The sequence below is a fragment of the Dromiciops gliroides genome, chromosome 2 (assembly GCF_019393635.1).
Source record: "Dromiciops gliroides isolate mDroGli1 chromosome 2, mDroGli1.pri, whole genome shotgun sequence".
NCBI lineage: Eukaryota > Metazoa > Chordata > Mammalia > Microbiotheria > Microbiotheriidae > Dromiciops > Dromiciops gliroides.
Genome location: NC_057862.1, coordinates 84590047 through 84603577, shown reverse-complemented (window position 1 = coordinate 84603577; position 13531 = coordinate 84590047). Strand labels below are relative to the sequence as shown.

At 39.8% G+C, this 13531-nt stretch overlaps 1 pseudogene; it reads left to right on the top strand.

Moving 5' to 3' along the window:
• The first annotated feature begins 1222 nt into the window (after nucleotides 1–1222).
• On the top strand, nucleotides 1223–12894 carry LOC122743835 (annotated as a pseudogene).
• The last annotated feature ends 637 nt before the right edge of the window (nucleotides 12895–13531 follow it).

Sequence of the window (13531 nt, the reverse complement as noted above, 5' to 3'; positions counted from 1 at the left end):
TGAAAAACTAGAAGAGCATCTCCTTAGAAATCCACGATCTCTAGTTCTTAATGGCAGAGAGCTGGTGGAGAACATCAGATAGACCTTGTTGATAGCAGGAGGGCAGGGATCCTGGCTGATTTATGTGTGCAAGGGTTCATCAAGAGCCTGGTCACCTGAGAGGTTTAAGAATAATTCCCTAGTTTTGAATATTGATTAGGGGCAAAAACCAACCAAATAAATAAATGACTAGGAAAAGGTAGAGTTAAAGTCCCAGTAGAGTCCTTAAGATTCAGTTCTATTTAAGGGTGGATCCAAGATGATGAGGAAAGGCAGTGATTTGCCTGTGCTCTCCCCAAGACCCCTCCAAATACCTTCAAATAATAGGATAAGACAATTAATGGAGCAGGAGACCCCACAAAAAGACAGGTTGAAATAATTTTCTGGCCAAAGACAACTTAGAACATTGTCAGGAAAAGTCTGTCATACCAGGGTGAGAGTGGAGCACAGCCCAGCAGAGCCACAGACCCAGAACAGACCCAGCCACAGCCACAGCAAACCAGAGGCTGCCTTGTGAGCCTTGGAATCAACTACAGTAAGAACTACTTCTGGAATTCAGCCCAAATACTGTTGGGGGGTGAACAATTGACCAGAAGGAGATTACATGGATCTCTTTTCTAGCACTGAGGCAGGACTCTGTTGTTTTGCCTATTTTCAGATCCAAGTCACATTCTTGGGTGGTGGTCCCAAGTGAGAGAGGAGCACAAGCACACAGGAGCTCATAGCCACAATGGAGCAGGACTCTGTTCACAGGTCCAGGGCAGAAAATCAGGCCTGTGGTTGATTGGAGACCAGGAAACAGGCCTGGAGAGTAGTAAACATAACTCATTTAATCATCAAACTTGGAAGAACTAAAATTTACAGAATCCTAGAAGTCTCTCTGAAAACAGCTACACAAACACCCTGGAAGCTTGGGACAGTACACCCTCCACCCTGGAAGCAGTGTCCCACTTAACAAAGGAGTTAAAAGTCAAGAAATAAGCTTGGGAAAAATGACCAAACAGAAAAAATACTGATCCTAAAAAGTTCTATGTTAACAAGGAAGATCAAACTCATCTCAGAAGAAGATAACAAAGTCAAAGTGACTATGTCCAAAGCTTCTAAGAAAAATATGAATAGGCCTCAGGCCCTAGAAGTGCTCAAAAATGACTTTGAAAAAAAGTAAGAGAGGTAGAGGGAAATAATGGAAAGAGAAATGAGAGTGATGTAAGAAATTATGAAAAAAAGGCAACAGTTGGGTAAAGGAGACATAAAAAGAGAGCAGCTGGTGGTGCAGGTGGATAGAGCACTGGTCCTGATTCAGAGACCTGAGTTGCAAATCCAGCCTCAGACCATGACACTTACTAGCTGTGTGACCCTGGGCAAGTAACTTAACCCTCAATAGCCCTGAAAAAAAAGAGAGCGAGAGAGAGAGATGCAAAAAAAAAAATACTGAAGAAAAATGACACCTTAAAAAACAGACTAGGCCAAATTGTAAAAGACGTACCAAAGCCAATGAGGAAAAATAATGCCTTGATAAGCCAAATTGGCAAAATGGAGAAGGAAGTACAAAAGCTCTCTGAAGAAAATAATTACTTAAAAGTTAGGATTGAGCAAATGGAAGCTAATGACTTTATAAGAAATCAAGAAAGTAAAAAGTAAAACTGAAAGCATGAAAAAATACATGGCAATGGTGAAATATCTTATTGGAAAACAACGGACCTGGAAAATAGATCCAGGAGAGATAATCTGAAAATTATTGGACTACCTAAAATCCATGTTAAAAAAAAAAAAAGCCTAGACAATCATCTTCCATGAAACTGTAAGGGGGGAGGCTGCTAGGTTGTACAGTGGATAAAGCACAGGGCCCTGGGCAGTGTGACCCCTGGCAGTCACTTAACCTCATTGCTCTGCCAAACAAACAAACAAACAAACAAACAAACAAACAAATAAAATAAGTTGTCGGGGAAAATTGCCCTACTTTAGAACCAGAAGGTAAAATAGAAAATTGAAAGAAATCCACTGATCACCTCCTGAAAGAGTTCCTACAATGAAAACTCCCAGGAATATTATAGCCCAATTCCAGAGCTCCTGAATTCAAGGAGAAAATATTGCATGCAGGAAAAAAGAAACAATTCAAGTAATGTGGAATCACAGTCAGGATAACACATATCTAGCAGCTTCTACATTAAAGGATCAGAAAGCTTGGAATATGATATTCGAGAGGGCAAAGAAACTGGATTACAATCAGGAATCTACCTACCTGGCAAAACTGAGCATAGTCCTTCAGGGACAATGGAACTTAATGAAAGAGAGGACTTTCAGGCATTCTTGATGAAAAGACCTGAGCTGAATAGAAAATTTGACTATCAAATACAAGACTCTCCTCATTGCCCCCCCCCAATTAAATAAATAAATAAATAATTTTTCACTCAAATACAAGACTCGAGAGAAAACATGAAAAGGTAAATAAGAAAAACAAATCATCAGGGATATAAAAAAGGTTAAACTGTTTACCTCCTATATGGGAAGATGATACTTGTAACTCATAAGAACTTTCTCAGTATTAGGACAGGTGGATGTAGTATATTTTACACAGAGGTCACAGATATGAGTTGAATATGAAAGAATGATATATTTAAAAATTAAAATTAAGGGGTGAGAGAGGAATGGCCTGAGAGAAAGGGAAAGGGAGAGGTGTAATGGGGTAAAATATATAAAAGAAGCAAGAAAAGCTTATACAATGGAGGGGAAAATGGGGGAGGTATTGGGGTGTGAATGAACTTTACTCTCATCAGAATTGGCTCAAAGAGGGAATAATATACACACTCAATTTCGTATAGAATCTATCTTACCCTGCAGGAAAGTAGGAGGGGAAGGGGGTAAAAGGGAGGAGGCAATAGAAGGGAGGGAAGATTTGGAGAGGGGAAGTCAGAAGCAAAACAACTTTGAAGATGGAAAGGGTGAAAGGAGATAGAGAATAGAGTAAATGACATGGGGAGGAAGTAGGATGGAGGGAAATTCAATTAGCAATAGTAACTATGAAAAAATTTGAAGCAAGTTGGTCTGATAAAGGCATCATCTCTCAAGCCACATAGAGAAATGAGTCAAATTTAGTACAATAAGAGCTATCCCCAATTGATAAATGATCAAAAGATATGACTAGATTTCAGATGAAATCATCAAAGCTATCTATAGCCATATGAAAAAAATGTTCTAACTCACTATTGATTAGAAAGATGTAAGGCAAAACAATTCTGGGATATTATCTCATGCCTATTGAATTGAATAATAGGACAGCAGAGGAAAATGACAAATTTTGTAGGGTATATGGAGAAAATGAGACATTTAATGCACCATTGATGCAGTTTTAAACTGATTAAAACAATCTGTAGAGAAATTTGGAACTATGGCCAAAGAGCTATAAAACCATGCATACTCTGATCTTGTAATACCATATTATGTCAGTATCCAAAAAGAGATAAAAAACAAAAAGTTAAACGACTATGTGTACAAAAAATATTTATGGCACCTCTTTTCTGTTCAAAGAATTCAAAATTGAGGAGATGCCCATCAAGTGTGGAAATGGCTGAATAAATTGTGGGATGAGATTATGATGAAACATTACTGTGCTGTAAGCAATGATTATCAGAATGTTCTCAGAAAAACCTGAAAGATTGACGTGAGCTGATGCAAAGTGATCTGTACTATATACAAAGTAACAGCAATATTGGCTGTCTAAGCTCTTTTTTTTTTTTTTGATCATTGTTTTCAGGTAGTCCAATAATTTTCAAATTCTCTCTCCTGGATCTACTTTCCAGGTCAGCTGTTTTTCCAAGTAGATATTTCACATTGCCCTCTATTTTTTCATTCATTTGGATTTGCTTTATTGTGTCCTTGGTTTCTCATAAAGTCATTAGCTTCCATTTGTTCAATCCTAATTCTTAAGCAATTATTTTCTTCAGAGAGCCTTTGTACCTCCTTTTCCATTTGGTCAGTTTGGCTTTTCAAGCTGTTGACTTTCTCATTACTTCCCTGATGCACTCTCATTTCTCTTTCTATTTTTTCCTCTACCTCTCTTACTTTATCTTCAAAGTCCTTTTGCAGTGATTCTATGGCCTGAGATCAATTCACATTTTTCTTGGAAGTTTTGGATATAGGAGTCCTGACCTTGCTATCCTCTTCAGAGTGTGCACCTTGATCTTCCTGTCACCAAAGAAACATTCTATGGTCTGTATGTTTTTCTTTCTGGTCCATTTTGCCAGCCAATTTCTTGACTTTTAATTCCTTCTTAAAGTGGGGCACTGCTTCAAGAATGCACTGTCCCAAGCTTCAGGGGGTCCAAGGTAGTATGATTTAAGGAGAGATGTTTTCACCTTGCATAGAGCTCTGGGCCTGGACTTGGAAAGATCTAAATTCAAATCCAGTCTCAGACACTTAATAGCTGGTCACACTGGGCAAGTCAATTAACCTCAGTTATTGATTAGCCTCAGTTTTTTATGTAACATATGGAAACACACTCTGGAAGGAAATGAAAAATTATTCCAGTATCCTTGCCAAGACAAGTTGATGGGGTTATTATGAAGAGTCAGACAGAACTGAAAAACAATAAAAGAAAAAAAAACTATAAAAGAAGGTTTTCTGAATCAATCAGAGAAATATATAGATTAGTGAACACAAATTAGTCTGGAAATCTGAAAAACATATCCAGCCCCTTAGTGATTGAAGCTTGTTCCTTTGTAGGGATGCCTTCCCTTATCAAAGAACCTATCTACTTTTGAGAATTCCCCAAGGTTGAACCTGTTCAGTGTGTGCTATGAGTTTTAGGTGCTGGGACACAGGCTATTTATCCTTGTGACGTGGTCATGCAGAAATCAATTGCTAATAAATGTTTGTTAACTTCCCTTCTTTCTCCTCCTGTGTTTCTGTTCATTCTTCTAGCTCCTTCCAGGCCGGCCCTTCTACTTCCTTCTTACCTCTAAATATTAGCCCCCTCTGTCTCAATGTGTGGTCTGCCTTCTGCTCTTCTCAGGGACCTTTTGAACACTCAGGGATACATCTCTCTTTTTTTTTTTGTAAGGCAATTGGGGTTAAGTGACTTGCCCAGGGTCACACAGCTAGTAAGTGTTAAGTGTCTGAGGCTGGATTTGAACTCAGGTCCTCCTGACTCCAGGGCTGGTGCTCTATCCACTGCGCCACCTAGCTGTCCCAAATATCTCTTTTTGGTAGATCACTTTCCAAATGGCATCTCAGGAGAATGGTCAGCACTGTTCCAGTCCATATCTCTGCTATGGGACATTTCAATCTGAATATTCCACTGTCCCTGCACAGTGTGTCACTTGCCAAATTCACCTTTAAAATGATAATATGTTACACCTCAGTTCATTTGGTCCTATGTACTCGTTTGGAGGTAAGGAATCCAAGGTTCAGAAAAGTGAACTGTCCCAGATGAAACAGTTGTCCCATTTCTTGCTCTTGGTTCCTTCCACGAGAGGTGTCCACCTCAAAAACCTCATACCTCAAGTGACCAGCAAAACTCCCAAAGACTCAACCAGATTAAAATATAAATATATAACAAAACACAAAGAAATCTGAGGTTTTCTTAGTCAATATGCAGCCCACAGAAATCCAATTTTTAAAAATCTGAGTTTTAATTCCACACTGCCTTACATAATTTTCTCTACCAATAGTTAGTATGATTAAAAAAAAATTCCTGAACATTTTTCCAAATCATTCTGCCTCAGGTAAGAGATTTATACTGATGGCTTATTCCTTTCATTCATGTTTATTCTTTGCCACAAGGAATGGTTCCCTGAGCAAAGTGAGGGTGGGGTAGAGAGAGAAGGGTGTTGGTGGGAAGTTAGGGTGGGCAGAGAATAAGTAAATATTTAGAAATGAAGGTAATAGAATAACAAAAGACAGGAATTATGAATTAAAAAAAAACAAGTCCATGTCTTTCAACACCCCTTTGTCCCAGTGTTGAGAGCACTTCCAGGTCTTCTAACTTACTATGAGTCAGTTTCAGTTTCTAGTTCTCCAAATCACATGTAGATGACCTAATGGAATGCTCTTCCTTAGGCTATATATAGCTATATAGGCCATGTAGGCCATATATCTTGCACAGCCTGAGAGACTCTTGAACAGCCTGAGAGACCTGGCTTCTGAAGACGAAACCAGACTCTTCCACATCCCTTCAGAACCACAAAGAAGTAACCAGGAATAAATCTTGAGGTAAAGAGCTTGTTTTCTTTCTCTTCTATTGCCTTTGACATTTTCTAGCTGTTGTTTTACCAAACTTAAATGAATGAGCATCCTTTATACCCACTGAAGGCAGGGGCTCATGCAGCCCAGTTGAGGAAGAGAGCTCACCCTCCAAGACAATGTCAAATGAGGATACAATGAAGGAATTGGGACTTTACCCTCTAGAGAGTAAGGAACCACTCAAGGGTTTACAAAGGGGGACATAATCTCATGGAAAAAGATAGATTAGGAATATTAAGCTGATAGTGCTGTGCAATAAGGACTAGGAGAAGGGGCAACTGGAGTCAGGTGAGAATGTTTAGGAGGCTCTGGAAAGAGTCCAGGCACAAGATGATGAATGTAGAAGCAAATTCTGAGCCTTGGGTCACAGGAAATATATGTATAGGTATATGCATACAAGTGTACATACTGGTTTGTATATATGCATGTACATGTACCCATTTAAATATACATACACAGAGTCATGTTCTCAAGTTTCATTGTTTATTTCTTTAATCCAAAAATAATTTTCTTTCAATGGAAATAGTAGGACAAGAAAATATGAGTCTTACCCTAGAACTATCTAACTCCATTTAACAATAGTGACAAGAGACCCATGAAAGCCACAATTAAAAAGTTGCAGTTAGCTCTTTTTGTGGTGACTAAAAATTGGAAATAAAAGGGATGCCCATAAATTTGGGAATGGCTAAGCAAGCTCTGGTGTATGATTGTAATGGACTATTGTTGTTCTATAAGAAATGACAACCAAAATGATTTTAGAAAAACTTGAAAAGATTTCCATGAACTGATGCATAGTGAAGTGAGTAGAAGCAAAACACTGTAGACAGTAACAACACTATTGTTCAGTGAAAAGCCGTGAATGACTTAACTATTCTCAGCAATTCAACAATCCAAGACAATCCCAAGGGACTTACAATAAAGCATACCATCCACCTCCAGAGAAAGAAGTGATATTGACTGAATACAGACTGAAGAGCAGTACTTTTCACTTTCTTTCTTTCATCCAGTCCCATATCTCCAATACCTCAGGACATTTCAACTAGTATATCTCCTTATAATGCACACTCTATATGCACCCAAACCAAAGTCATCTTAAAAATCATAGTCTCATTGGTCTTATGCTCTTTTTCACTGATAAGGAATTTGAGGCTCAGAAAGATGGGGTGTCCCAAAGTCAAATAATAATTGCACTTTTTGTTCTCCTTTATACCACATTGGATCTCACTAGTTAATCTAGCTTTAAAAGAAATTAAATATCTTTCCCAAGTATCTTCCAAATCATTCTGCCACAAGAGTTCATATTCTTAGATTTTTTCGTTCTTTAAAAAAAACTCATTCATATCACAAATTGATCAATGGGTAGTGTAAATCAAGGCAAATGTTCAATTGAGGGATTTAGATCTCTCTTTCCCAAAAGGGAAGAATGGAGAGTACAAAGAACTGTTCTTGAGATTTAAATCTGCTTTTTCCTAAAACGGAAGGAAACCAGAGAAAGTCAATGCTTGTGAACTTAGAGAAAGGTTTTATTAAACAGGAAACAAAAGAAAAAATTTAACATGCTGCATGAGTAATATCCAGCGTATGCTGAATAGGACACCAGGTAATAAATTGTGTTGGTTCATAAACACTTTAAACGAAGGCTGCTAAGCATTTTTGGAGGGAAAGGTGGGCTTAGAAAGGAGTGAGTCAGTGTGTCCCATTCCCAAGGAGAGGGGGATTGAGGAATTCCAGGGGTGAAGCATGTAATCTTTAATACACAAATCAGAAGGCATCCTTGATGCTAAGGCTTGATTAGGAGATGTGTTGATCAGTAGATCTCTCAAAAACCAAGATACTTCTGAAAGCCCCATAACCAAAATTCAGGGAGTTGCTGAAGATAAAGTTGTCTCCAAAAAGACCGTAAACAGCACATATTCATAGTCTCATAACTTGCAGTCAGGTTAGTCTTTGAAGACAGGAATGTCTCTGTAAGGTCCATAGACCACCACCATCAATGGTTCTGGATCTGCTTCGAAGCAGGTATGAGATTGATTGGCTTAAGTGTTCCTAATTTCTACAAGTCCAGCTAGATTTAGTCGCAGGTCACTAGAAAAGATTGTCAAGCAATTATGCTGCTTAGTTAATACAGCCAGTCTCCAAACAGCCCTTTTCAGGTACCTGGATAATTAAAGAGCTCAAATAAGTCAAAATAGTGAGTGTACTCCTTTACAAATGCACTCATACAGGTAGTATAGGGAAAGGAATATAATCAGAAATGAGAGGGATTTTTAAAAACAGATCTCAATTTAAAAATAATTCCAGTTCTTACCAAACCTCTGTCACTGCTTTCAGCATTCAATATTGTGTCCTGTCTTCAAACTGAATTCCACCTCATTGTGAATCAGCATCATTTCTAGTTTCTATTTTCCCAACTGTCCATACCACTCCTATAGATAGGTATTTATCAGTTGGTTCAATTTTTCTTTGGTCATACTTTATCCCTTTCGGCCTTATCCATGATCCTAGTCTGGACTTGTGCTCCTGGGAACAAAGGGGCATTTGGCATAAAAAAGACTTCTTCTTTTGAAGGAATGAAAATTATACACAGAAATTTTGAAATAGATGAACTCTGTCCCTTCTCCTCAAAACTTCAGTTATATAGTTCATGCAATTGGAAGGGAACTTAAAGATAATCTCTTCTAGCCCCCTTCATTTTACCTATAAAAGAGCTGAGGCCAAGTGACTTGTACAAGGTGAAATGGCTAGTCAGTGGTAGAACCAACACTGGAATCCCCATCCTTTGACTTCTAAGTCCCTCCCTACAACTTTCATTTTAGGCTGATCCCTCTCCCTTTCCTTACTACCACAAAGCTTCATGATGCAAAATTAACATGTCTCTTTTCCTACTTTCTTATTCTGAATTCCAGATAACTAAATTCTGTCATCTGATGCATTATGATGTTTGCTGAAAGGAAAAACTGATCTAAGAAGGAAAAGTAACACAAGATCAGTCTCAATAATACTAATAAATTTAGAGCCTCCTTAGTTTTACAGAAGTATATGCATTGTTAAAGAGTTGATATATGTTGACAAAATGTTCAGTTAAAGAAGTGAAGTGAACATCTCAGGTCAGTGGTGGAATATTATGAATGAGAGGACTAAGTCCCAGTCATTCTAGCCTGACCTACTGTTGTGATCTATGAGTCAATACTCCCAAACCATTCCCCTTTTCCCCTATCTACATTTTAACTTTTTCTATAGAATCTGTAGATTCCCTGTTAGTTTGAGGCTACAAAAGCAGAGACAGCAAAGGCAGAAGATTCTTGATTTAGGTTTAGAAGGGACTTTAGAAGTCTAGTCTTCCTGAACCTTCATTGTACAGGTGGGCCCATGTACCTGGCCTCTCTTCACTCCAATCCCTCACTCATCTACCAATGTGAATTTTTAGTGTTGAGGTCTGACCATGTTCTCCTTCCTGGCACTCACCCTTTCTGGGCCCACATCCCAGCCCCTCGGTAAAGTCCTTTGACTTCCTATCACCTCTAAGATCCAATAGAAACTCCTCTGTTTGGTATTTAGAGCCCTTCACAACCTGGCCTTTGTCTTACCTTGCCAGTCTTCATGCTTCGCTGCATGCACCAGAATCCAGCTACCCTGGTTTACTTTTTCCTAGACACACTAGAATCTTACCTTCCACACACTTGTACTTGCTGTCCCCCTACCTCAAATTTTTCTTTTCCACCCCTGCTTCTTGGCTTCTTTAGATTCAGCTCAAGCCCCACCTTCTCTGGACAGCTTTCCCTGTGGTCTCCCCTTCATGGCCCTTCCCTCTGAGATGACCTCACCCTTTTCATTGTCTATCTCTTGAATAGGCCTATTTATTTCCCCTTTATCTACCTTATTAGAATGTGAGATCCTAGTGAGCCAAGACCATATCTTTCTCTTGCTTTGTATTCCAGTGCAGGGCAGGCAGAGTAATATACATAATAAATGCTTTTAATAAATACTTATTGACTAATGAAGGAACTAGTCCCCAAAGAGGTGGGAAATTTCTTTCTCAGGTAGATTAGGCCATCTTGTATCTCAATTCTTACCCAGCCCATAGTCACTGAATGGGCTGTGCCTCAGACAAAAGGAGATCTGGGAAAGACCAAGGTCATCCACTGGATCCTGGGTCACTGCCAAGCCAGGCCTCTTGCCTTTGTCTTGTCACTCACATCAGTCCCTTTTGGGATATAGTTCCAAATGACTTTCCAGAATGGCTGCCTGGTCCACATAACAGCTTCCTAACAGTGCATCAATGAGGCTGTCCTCTCTCAGCCCCTCTGATGATTCATTTTTCTGTATCTTCATCTTTGTCAATCTCATTAGTAAGAGGTGGAACTTGGTGTTGGTTTAAGTAGTGATTCTAGTCCTTTGGGATATCTTTTCACATGTCTGTTGGTAGTTTGGATTTCTACTTTTGAGAAGTGGATTCTTGAGAATGAAAGAAGAGGGGGGCATCTAGGTGGCACAGAGGATAGAGCACCAGGCCTGGATTCAGGAAGATCTGAGTTCAAATCCAGTCTCAGACACTTGACACTTGCTAGCTGTGTGACCCTGGGCAAGTCACTTAACCCAATTGCCTCAGCAAAAAAACAAAAAAGTGAAAGAAGAGGAAAGTTTTTAAAGAACATTCTAAGTGTTTCTCTGCAATGCGAGTAGAGGTGGGCAGTGGTCATTCTAGTCTTCTCTGTATGTTCAGTACCTCATGATGGAATATACTATTTCTATCCACAGTGAGATGTCTGAGAAGGATACAATGTTGGATGCCCTGCATGAGGTGAGATGCCACTTCACATGGGATTACTGAGAGTAGACATAGACCTGTCTGATCTAGAAAACAGAATTCTGAATGAATTGAGTTCCTGGACACAAAAATTCAATGTGGGAATTCACAACACATTGGCCTACGTGAGGCAGGGATGGTCAAAATGAGCAGGCTTTGGAAAGCTTGAGAAAAGCTGAAGAGTTGATCCAACAGCTTCCTGATGATCAAGCACATGATAAAAAGCCTTGTGACCTGGGGAAACTATGCCTGGATTGACTATCACATGGACAGACTCCCCTGAAGCCCAGACTTACCTGGATAAGGTAGAAGCAAGTTGTAAGAGGCTTTCAAGTCCTTTCCACTATAAAGTAGAACATCCAGAAATTGATTGTGAGGAAGGGTGGGCCCTGCTCAAGTTTACAAACAAGTATTATGAGGGGGCCAAAGCTTGTTTCCAAAAAGCCCTGAAAGCAGAGCCTGAGAACCCTGAATTTAACACCGGATTTGCAATTGTCATGTTTCGTCTATGTCACATTGGCCAGAGAGCTGCTTCTAGGATTTGTCTACAAACACTAAAACGGGCAGTCACACTCAACCCAGAAGATGCTTACATTAAGGTTCTCCTTGCACTGAAACTCCAGGACCTTAAGGAAGAGGAGGAAGGAGAAAAGTACCTTCAAGAGGCTTTAAGCAGTATGTCATCTCAGTCCTACGTCCTTCGCTATGCAGCCAAATTTTACTATAGACAAGGGTGCCTGAAAAAAGCATTTCCTCTCTTAGAAACTGTTTTGCAGGACACTCCATCCTCTGCTGTCCTGCATTACCAGATGGGACTTTGTTACAAGAAAAAAATGAAGCAAATCAAGAGGGCTACTAACTACCAGCCACGAGGCAGGGATAGACAAGATTGTGACGATGCAATTCAGTCGGCCATATTTCATTTTAAAACTTCAACAGAGTACAGACCTACATTTGAGGCAAGTCATATAGAACTAGGCGACATGTATGCAGAAGCAGGTGATTTCAACAAAGCAGAAGAAAGCTACCAGAAGGTATTGAACATGAAGCACCTTCAAGATAATATTCGGCAAGAAGTCCACTATCACTATGGGCACTTTCTGCAGTTTCACAGGGAGTCTGAGGCTGATGCTCTCACCCATTACCTGAAGGCCTAAAAATAATATACAGAAAAATATAATTACAAAAGACTGTCTTCTAAGTGCTTTGAAGAAGTTAGCAAAAAGCGTCTTCAGAGAAATGCATCAGATGTGGAGACTTGAGTCTCCTGGAGTTCATCAATAAAAGAAGGGAGAACCAGGAGAGGCCATACAGCTCTATGAGAGAGCCCTGGAGTCGGGCTCCTCCCTTCTGATTTCTGGAGCACCTCTCTTCCCTCCAGATGCTGCTCAAGCACCACCTTCTTCTTGAAGCCTTTCCAGATCCCCTCAGCTGCTACTACCTTCTTGTCTATGCGAGCATCTTGTATTTACAGAGTTTATATTCATTTGTGCCTGTTCCATTTATATTCACTCTGTATGTTCCTTCATATTGCCTTGTTGTCTATAAGAATGCAAACCCTGAGAGTAAGGATTGTTTCATTCTTTGGCTGTGTATCCCAAATGTTGAGAACAGTGCTTAGCAGAGTGCCTGGTACATAGTAGGTGCCTAATAAATGTTTATTGACTGACTGACTGTTGAATGATTGATTAATGGATAGATGAATTGGATCCTGGAAAGAAAAAACCCCATCAGTGATTCTGTGATGGAATGCCTTCTATGTAAAATGCCATCTGGGAATTCAACCCCAAGGTGTCATAAATATCAGTGGCTGGTTTAAGTACTAATAATGATATAATAATAATAAGGAGGCAGATGAGGAGGAGAGGAAGAGGAGAAGGGGGAAGAATGAGGAGGAGCAGGAGAAGGAGGGGGAGGAGGAGGAAGGGGAGGAGGAGGAGTAAATATTGCAATGAAAATATTGTGCTGATTCATGTGTGTTCCTAGAGGCATTTTCATCCCCTGGGAGTCCCCTACACTAAGCAAATCCTAGGGCTAGTTTTCATCCAATAGAACTGCTTTCTATAAATACTTGATACTGTTTATTAATGTTTACTGGGCACCAAATGCATAGGACAGTGAAAAGGGAACTGTATTGATAAATGTAGAAAGTGGGCTCAAATCCCACCCTTGTAATTTATATAGAAACATACAAGACCCTCTCTAAGCCTTCCAAATGTTATGGGCACAGAGCACCCCAGCAGTTCTCTGGGGCACATTATGGAATCTTCTCCTTGAGAAAGGAAACCAGAGGACAGATATGCCTGAACCAGTTCAGACTGAGATAGCTTTGGGACCTCCACCCTTCATTCCTGTCCTCCCTTACCCCTGGGGAGATAAGTTTGGATGTGGCTGCTGCCTTTGTGTCCTGAAGAGAAAGATGGCTTGAGAGATCCCTTGAGAGAT